Here is a 6,968-nt window from a genome sequence, read left to right as displayed (position 1 = left end):
AAGTTTTTCAATTTACTGTTTAGATATCTCCAATCCTTACAGATATATTTTTGTTTGTTTTATTAGATATAGAAGTTTTGGCTGGTGTGGTGTCTCATGCCTGTAATCCCAGCACCTCAGGAAGATGAGGCAGGAGGATCACATGTTTGAGGCCAGCATGGTCTACTTAGTTAGGCCCTACACAACTTAGCAAGACTCTGTCTCAAAGAAACAAGAACAATATGCTGAGTATGTGGCTCAGTGGTTAAGCACCTGAGGGTTCAATCTCCAGTTCAAAGGGGGGGGGGATAGCAATGAAAGGTTTCAACATAACATACTTTAATAATGTATTTGTCTGTTTTTCCTGCTAATCATGACAAATTTGTGCAATGGTTCCTAGGCCATCTTACCAAGTGCATCTAGAGTTACGGTGTGCACATGTTCCTATGGTTTAATTCCTTTGTTTCTTCTTCCTGGTAACATTTTCTCCCTGACATTGAACCTCTTCCAGTACAGGTGTAGTTTGCATCTGCCTTTCTCATTTTGCTTCCTATTATTCTTCTCATTCCTTTGCTTTCACCCTTCTTGTGCTCTCATATTGGACTTAAAGCTGTGTCTGTGTTTCTATCCTGGTTATCTGAACATGTTTCTGCACTTGCTGATGTAGCCAGGCTCGTTCCTCTCAGGTCATCCTTGGTTTTGTGTCTTACCCGCCTCCTCCATGACCTTTTTTCTCCTCTCAGCCTTTCAGCTTTTGACATTGTTTATTTCCTCCCCCTCCTGGTGCACCACTGTTCTTCTGCTGTCCTGTGAGGTTGCACTGGATGTCTGGAACACATTGCGTGACTCCAGAAAATGGGGTGCATTTTTATTTCTTTCGTTTTTCCAGGGGAGCTGAAATGTGAAGTGTTTGACTCCATCCTATTTCTCTGTTGGGATGGATTTCCTTTTTATGCATGTATACCAAGCTTGGCAGGACCTTCCCAGCTCTGCTGGGTGGTCAGAGCTGTTGGATGCTTAACCACATACAAACTCCAGCTTCCTCCCTCCCACCCGTTCTCTCAAGCTTGGGTCAGGAGGGCTTCCTTCTACCTGAAGGACTGCAACTTTTTTAATTTGTACTCCCTGGGGACAGGCTCCCCCGGGGTCTTTGTCAAAAACTGTCATTATTTATCAGCCCAAGTGTCCCAGGGAAAGCAGCAGTGATTCCTGTCAGCTGATGCACCTGGGGACTTAAACCTGCACCTGTCCCTGGGAATCTAGAGGGCCTCTGTCACCAAGGTACTATGAGACTGAAGGAGACTTGACTTTGCAGCATTTTGGTTAACTTGGCTTCCCACTGGTGAAGCTCTGGGACTCAACAAAGCTGCTGTCAATGCCCCAGGTGAGCCATTACTCCAGTCTCCTGTGACCACTTGTATCCTTGCTGGGGTTTTTTGTTTGTTTGTTTGTTTTTAACCACAGACCCGGCCACTGCCAGGCAAGCTCAGTTTATTATAAAGTGTCTATAATATAAATTATTTTTATCTAAATATATAATATGCACTACATATTTTATGATGTCTACCTATTTATTTCAGAGGTCATATTTCATTTATTGTCCCAGAATCTTCAGGGATGGGGGGGAGGGTGGGAGTAGCATATAAATCCTGAGGAACCTCAGCAGGGGCTCTTAGGGTCTTTACAAAGGTGAAGGGAACCCACTTCCTGTGACATATATATGGGATATTTCTGATGACCCAGCAGGAACAGGAGACTGTCCAGCTTCACCACATGCACTCAACAGATGACCATATTGGGGTTCAGACCCACGTCATCCATGCAGAGCCCTGAAAGTAGCAGAGGAAGTTCGCTGGGTTGGGAAGTGAGGCTGCTGCAGTCCCCACCCTCCATGAGTTCCTGCCCTGCAGCTACAAGAGATGAGACCACATTGACACCATCACAGCTGCCCTGGGTCAATGGCTGGCTGCCAGTGCTCTTTCTTTCTGTGAATAGCTGAGCTATTTCATGCCCCTCACCTGCCTCTCGCAGGCAATAGCCCTATAGATTGTGACACTGCCCAGGGCAATGGGGAATGCCTGTCCCACTCACACCATGTCCTTGTGTGATAGTAGGAGCAAATGTGACTCCATTTTGTTTTGTGACTTCATCCTGTAAAATAACCATGCCAAGTAGAAGGGTCATGACCAGGGCAAAATGTTCTTTTCCTTTTGCTATAGAAACCTTTAAAAACACAAAACTACCTAATGGGGTGTTGTTTCTGTAACTAGGGTAACAGGGCTCTGTTTCTGTAACTGGGGTGACTGGCTAACTGTGATTGGTTAGGCTTCCCTCTGCTTGACTGCACTGTCCTGCTTCTGTAACCTGGCTTACTTGCATTGGCTAGACCCCCTGAACATCCCTTTTGCAGTTTTCAGGCTTATAAGGAGTGCCCTTGCAATTGTTCAGGGCTGATCAGGGGAACAGCCTTATGTTCTGGTCAGCCACCACTGGTGTGCTACAATAAAGGCTTGATTCGATTATATGTGAGTGGTCTGGAAGTCAGTTTATGAAACCCTGGGATGAAGCTTTAACTATAACACTTGTGGCTGGTGGTCTTTCCAGAATCCCCTCAGAGCACCTGATTTTGGAGATTGCTCCTGGCACGACTACTGTTGGGTGTGGTCCTCCTAAAGCTGGTCCTGGCAAGAGCATCTGAGAGCAGAACTTCCTGTGGGAAGGGAGTGGAGAAGTGGCACCTGGAGGGGACACAGTCATAACAGTGTGTTATTAAACCAGTGACCACAGGCACCTTTGGGGTCTCCAGGAAGAGATGTCAAACACATGCCTTTGGATGGTCTCACTTGAGGTGCTAGGAGAGCCCAGCTGTTCATGCACCAACCTTTGTGGGTCATTGTGTTGGGCTGCTTTGGGGGGTTGCAGAGACCACTGCATGCCCAGCTTCCTGGCTGCCAAGCCTGGCAAAAAGCCTTAGGGCTTTTGTGAGACAGATGGTGGGACATGGATGACATCTGCCACACTCAAGCACTGTCACTCAGAGGCCTGGTCACTCACTGAACACCTCACTAGTTGGGGACTAGAGTAGGTGAGCTCCATCATTACTTGTACATGATTTAGCTTCTTTAACAAGGAGCCCTCCCTTCTCTCTCACTGTTGCAGAATGTAGCCATGTATGCATGTGTTTATCAATAAAATTTATAAGGTGTCAATACAATTAAAATTTTAATTATTATTGCATACTAATTGTACAATACAATGGGTTTCATTGTGGTCTTTCCATACACACATATGATGTACTTTGATAGTATCTTGCCCTCTTCCTTCCCCTGATTTCTTCCCCTTTCCTATAACCCCGTTTACACATTCATATTGTCTTTATTTTCTTTCTAGATTCCATATATGAAAGAAAATATGTGACACTTATCTTTCCGAGCCCAATATACTTTGACATGATGATCACAAGTTTCATCTATTTTCCTGCAACTGACACAATTTTGTTCTTTATGGCAGAATGATACTCCATCATGGACAACATTTTCTTTATGTATATTGGAGTTCAGATCCATGAAATCCAGGCAGAGCCCCCAAAGTAGCAGAGGACCACTGATGGGTATCCCACTTGGCTGTTATGAATAGTGTTGCAGTAATGGGGGGCATATGGGTGTCTCTATAGTATCCTCACTTTTATTTATATGGATACATACCCAGGACTAATATAGCTAGACTGTTTGGTAGACCTATTTGTGTTTTTTTGAGGGAACTTTATGTTGTTTTCCATAGTAACTATACTCATTTACATTCCCTCCAACAGTTCATTAGGTTTTCTTTCTCTTCATATCCTCTCCATAATTCATTATTTCTTTTTGTGGGGACAAGTGCATGGAGTACTGCATACATGGCATATGTTAAGGGTGTCTGAGTGGCAAACCACTTCTCTCATGATAGATGTGTGAGTGGCAAACCGCTTACACCGTAGGCACAGCCCTGGGCATGAGGCCACATGCCGTAGTCCCTGCACTTGCTCCATGTCCTGCTCCTCAATTGGTAGCTGTAAGGACAGTTGACAAGATATTGTATTGGTGGCTGCCTACAATCTGCTTAACTACTGCCTGAGTATATATACATGGTAACTGCACAATAAAATCAGACCTGCTTCCAGCTTGGTCTCTGGAGGTATTGATTAGCATGGCCGCAGGCACATTCTCCTCTACCTTGTTCCATGGACCTCCTCATTGAACAAGAGAGATCCCATGCAGCTGACATCTGAACAGGGACCTGAGGTAAGCCTATAAGATAGGGTGTGGTCCCTCACAGAGCAGTGAGGAAGGGGAATTGGGGAACCTACCAAGTTAATTGAAAGACTTGAAACTGTAAGAGCTTTGCACTCTCTAAAATACTAAAGGTCTAATCCTGAATAAGAGAGAATCCTAGAAGGTGTGGGGAAGTAGCTATAGACACTAGTTCATGGATCAATGCTGCTGATGTTTTTGATTCTATGATATGGGACAAGATTATGGCAAATGTGTGCCAAGCTGAAGTGAGACAGGTGTATACTTTACCATTACATTTTTTGTGACAGCCATTAAGCAAAGTTTAGGGGGCCCTGCCACAGGCCCTAGTCATATAATGATGGCCTTGTGGGAAGATGAACCTGTGAAAGACAGACAAGGGGAAAAAAGTGGGGGCAAAAATCTACTTCAAAGCAAGCAACCACAGCAGGCACAGGAAAGTGAGGGTGAGAATTTACTTCAAAGCAAGCAACCAAAACAGGTGTAGGAGGGAGAGAGACAGAAAATGGTACCACTAGTCTTCATGGTGCAGGAAGTGGTGACCACAGATTGCATAAGTGCACCTTCTAGTGACAGGCAAAGATTGTGTCCTTCCCTGAGTCAATGGCAACTGCCTCCTTATGAGGCAATGCCAAAGTCAGCAAGAGACTATGATAGCTTAGAAATGACCAAGCCACCAGACAGGTACAAGCCATGGTCTTCCAGAAACCAATTCCAAGAGGCCAGAGATCCTTTTGAAGATCTATGTAAATAAGAGATGAAGAATGAGGTAAGGGAACACAAGCTTTCCCAGTCAACACAGTGCTCTGCCATTTCATATCTACAAACATTGGGTAAACTGAATGAGTTAAAGAAGACAGTAAAAGAGGAAGATCCCTGGGGACCATTTGCAGAACAAATGCTTGAATCACTCTGTCTTGAACTTAATTGCCCTAAAGAGTGGAAAGACCTATCCAGCTGCTCTTGAGCCTGCAACATTTTTGAAGTGGAAGGCATTCTTCTATGATAAATGCAAATAGCAAAGGGACCAAGTGATCATAACCACACCGTAAATGTTAACCTCCCAGCTGAGTGCTTACAGAGAGAAGAAATCTACAGTTACCCTGTGGGACAAGCTACTGGTCTACCAAATTATTTTGATCAGATGTGACTCTGTGCTCTAAAAGCCTGGAGGAAATTGCCAGCTTGGGGAGGTAGTTTCTATACAGGTCTAAGGCAGAAAGCCACTGAGGACTTTCTGCACTTTATTGACAAAGTAAATAAGGCAGTAAAAAGTAAGGTGTCTCATGAAGGAGTTAGGGTAGCCCTAGTGAAGGAATTTATCTGAGACAGACTAATTAAGGAACATAGAGAAGCAGTGGCACCAGTATGCAATTGCATCCCTTGATGACTGGATTTCAGCCACCTAGGACATAGGGACACAAGCAAATCAAGGCTCTCTGTTGGCCTCATTCATGACAGTTGCATAAAAGCAGAACTAAGGAGGCTTGCAAACAGCTAGTCAGAGACTGCAAAAAATGTACACCCTTTCTCCCCATTGGCCCTTTACAACCTGCTGGAGTTAATCCCCAAGGGTTAAATTCTAATGCTTTATGGCAAATGGATGTCACTCATTATGCAGTTTTGGAAATTGAAAATATATTCAAGTAATCATTGATATCTAATTCAAGCTGTATAATGACCACAAGCTCCACAGAAGAAACCACAAAAAAGGTCATCTCCCATCTACTTAAATGTTTTGGAATAATGGGTGTTCCCATGTCTATTAAAACTGACAATGGGTCAGCCTATACTAGAAAGACATTTCAGGTGGTTTGCAATAATTAACATACGCAGCACTTAACTGGGATCTCCTATAACCCTCAGGCTCAAGGCATCATTTAAAAAATACACAAGGAATTAAAGACCATGCTACAAAACATAGGGGGAAACTATACCAAGTCTCCTCATGATGCCTTGAACAAAACCTTATTTTTTAAAATTTTTTACAATATCAAAATTTTCTACAGAAATAATAGTCCATAAACATTGAGCCCCCCCACAAGGCCCTCTCAACTACCTATGATCTCATGAAAGGATTCCATAACAAATACGTGGGATGGTCCAAGGCCCCTCCTAACCATGGGTTAAGGGTTTACATATGTTAACAAGAGCCTAACCCCATCTGGATGCCTGCCAGAAAGTCAAGCCCTGAACCTCCATAACCACCAACCAAGAAGATGAAGGAAGTAACTCTGGAGGAGAAACCTCACAAGCAAAGGATTCAACAATGCAGACAGACCTCACGTAAAGTATCTTTGGGTGATATTAAAGATATTGTTGACCAAGCCACCAGACTGGTCCCTTTGCCTGAAGGCAACCTCATTCCTGGGCCTATGATAGTGGTCCTATTTTGTGCAATGCTCACTGCTAACAGTGAAGCCTCCCATCAGGTAAACTGAGCTTTGGTCACTAAGCAACCACTTTTGGCAGTGACCAATTGGGAAGGAGCTCTACCTAAGCTCTTTTCGAATAATTTCAATCTTATTGATCCTGAGTTATCCATCCAGGAGGTGGTGATATCTTGGAATGCCAGCATTTCCATACCTTCTCTGCCCATTTGTTTCTCCATAGTAGATAATAAAATCTATGCTCCAGAAAATCCCCTCTGTTTTGCCCTTGCTAATGAAACTATTGTAGACAACTATAATAATTCATATT

This window comes from Urocitellus parryii, chromosome 6 (genome assembly GCF_045843805.1).
Source record: "Urocitellus parryii isolate mUroPar1 chromosome 6, mUroPar1.hap1, whole genome shotgun sequence".
Classification (NCBI taxonomy): Eukaryota; Metazoa; Chordata; class Mammalia; order Rodentia; family Sciuridae; genus Urocitellus; species Urocitellus parryii.
Note: the sequence above shows the minus strand (reverse complement) of the source record.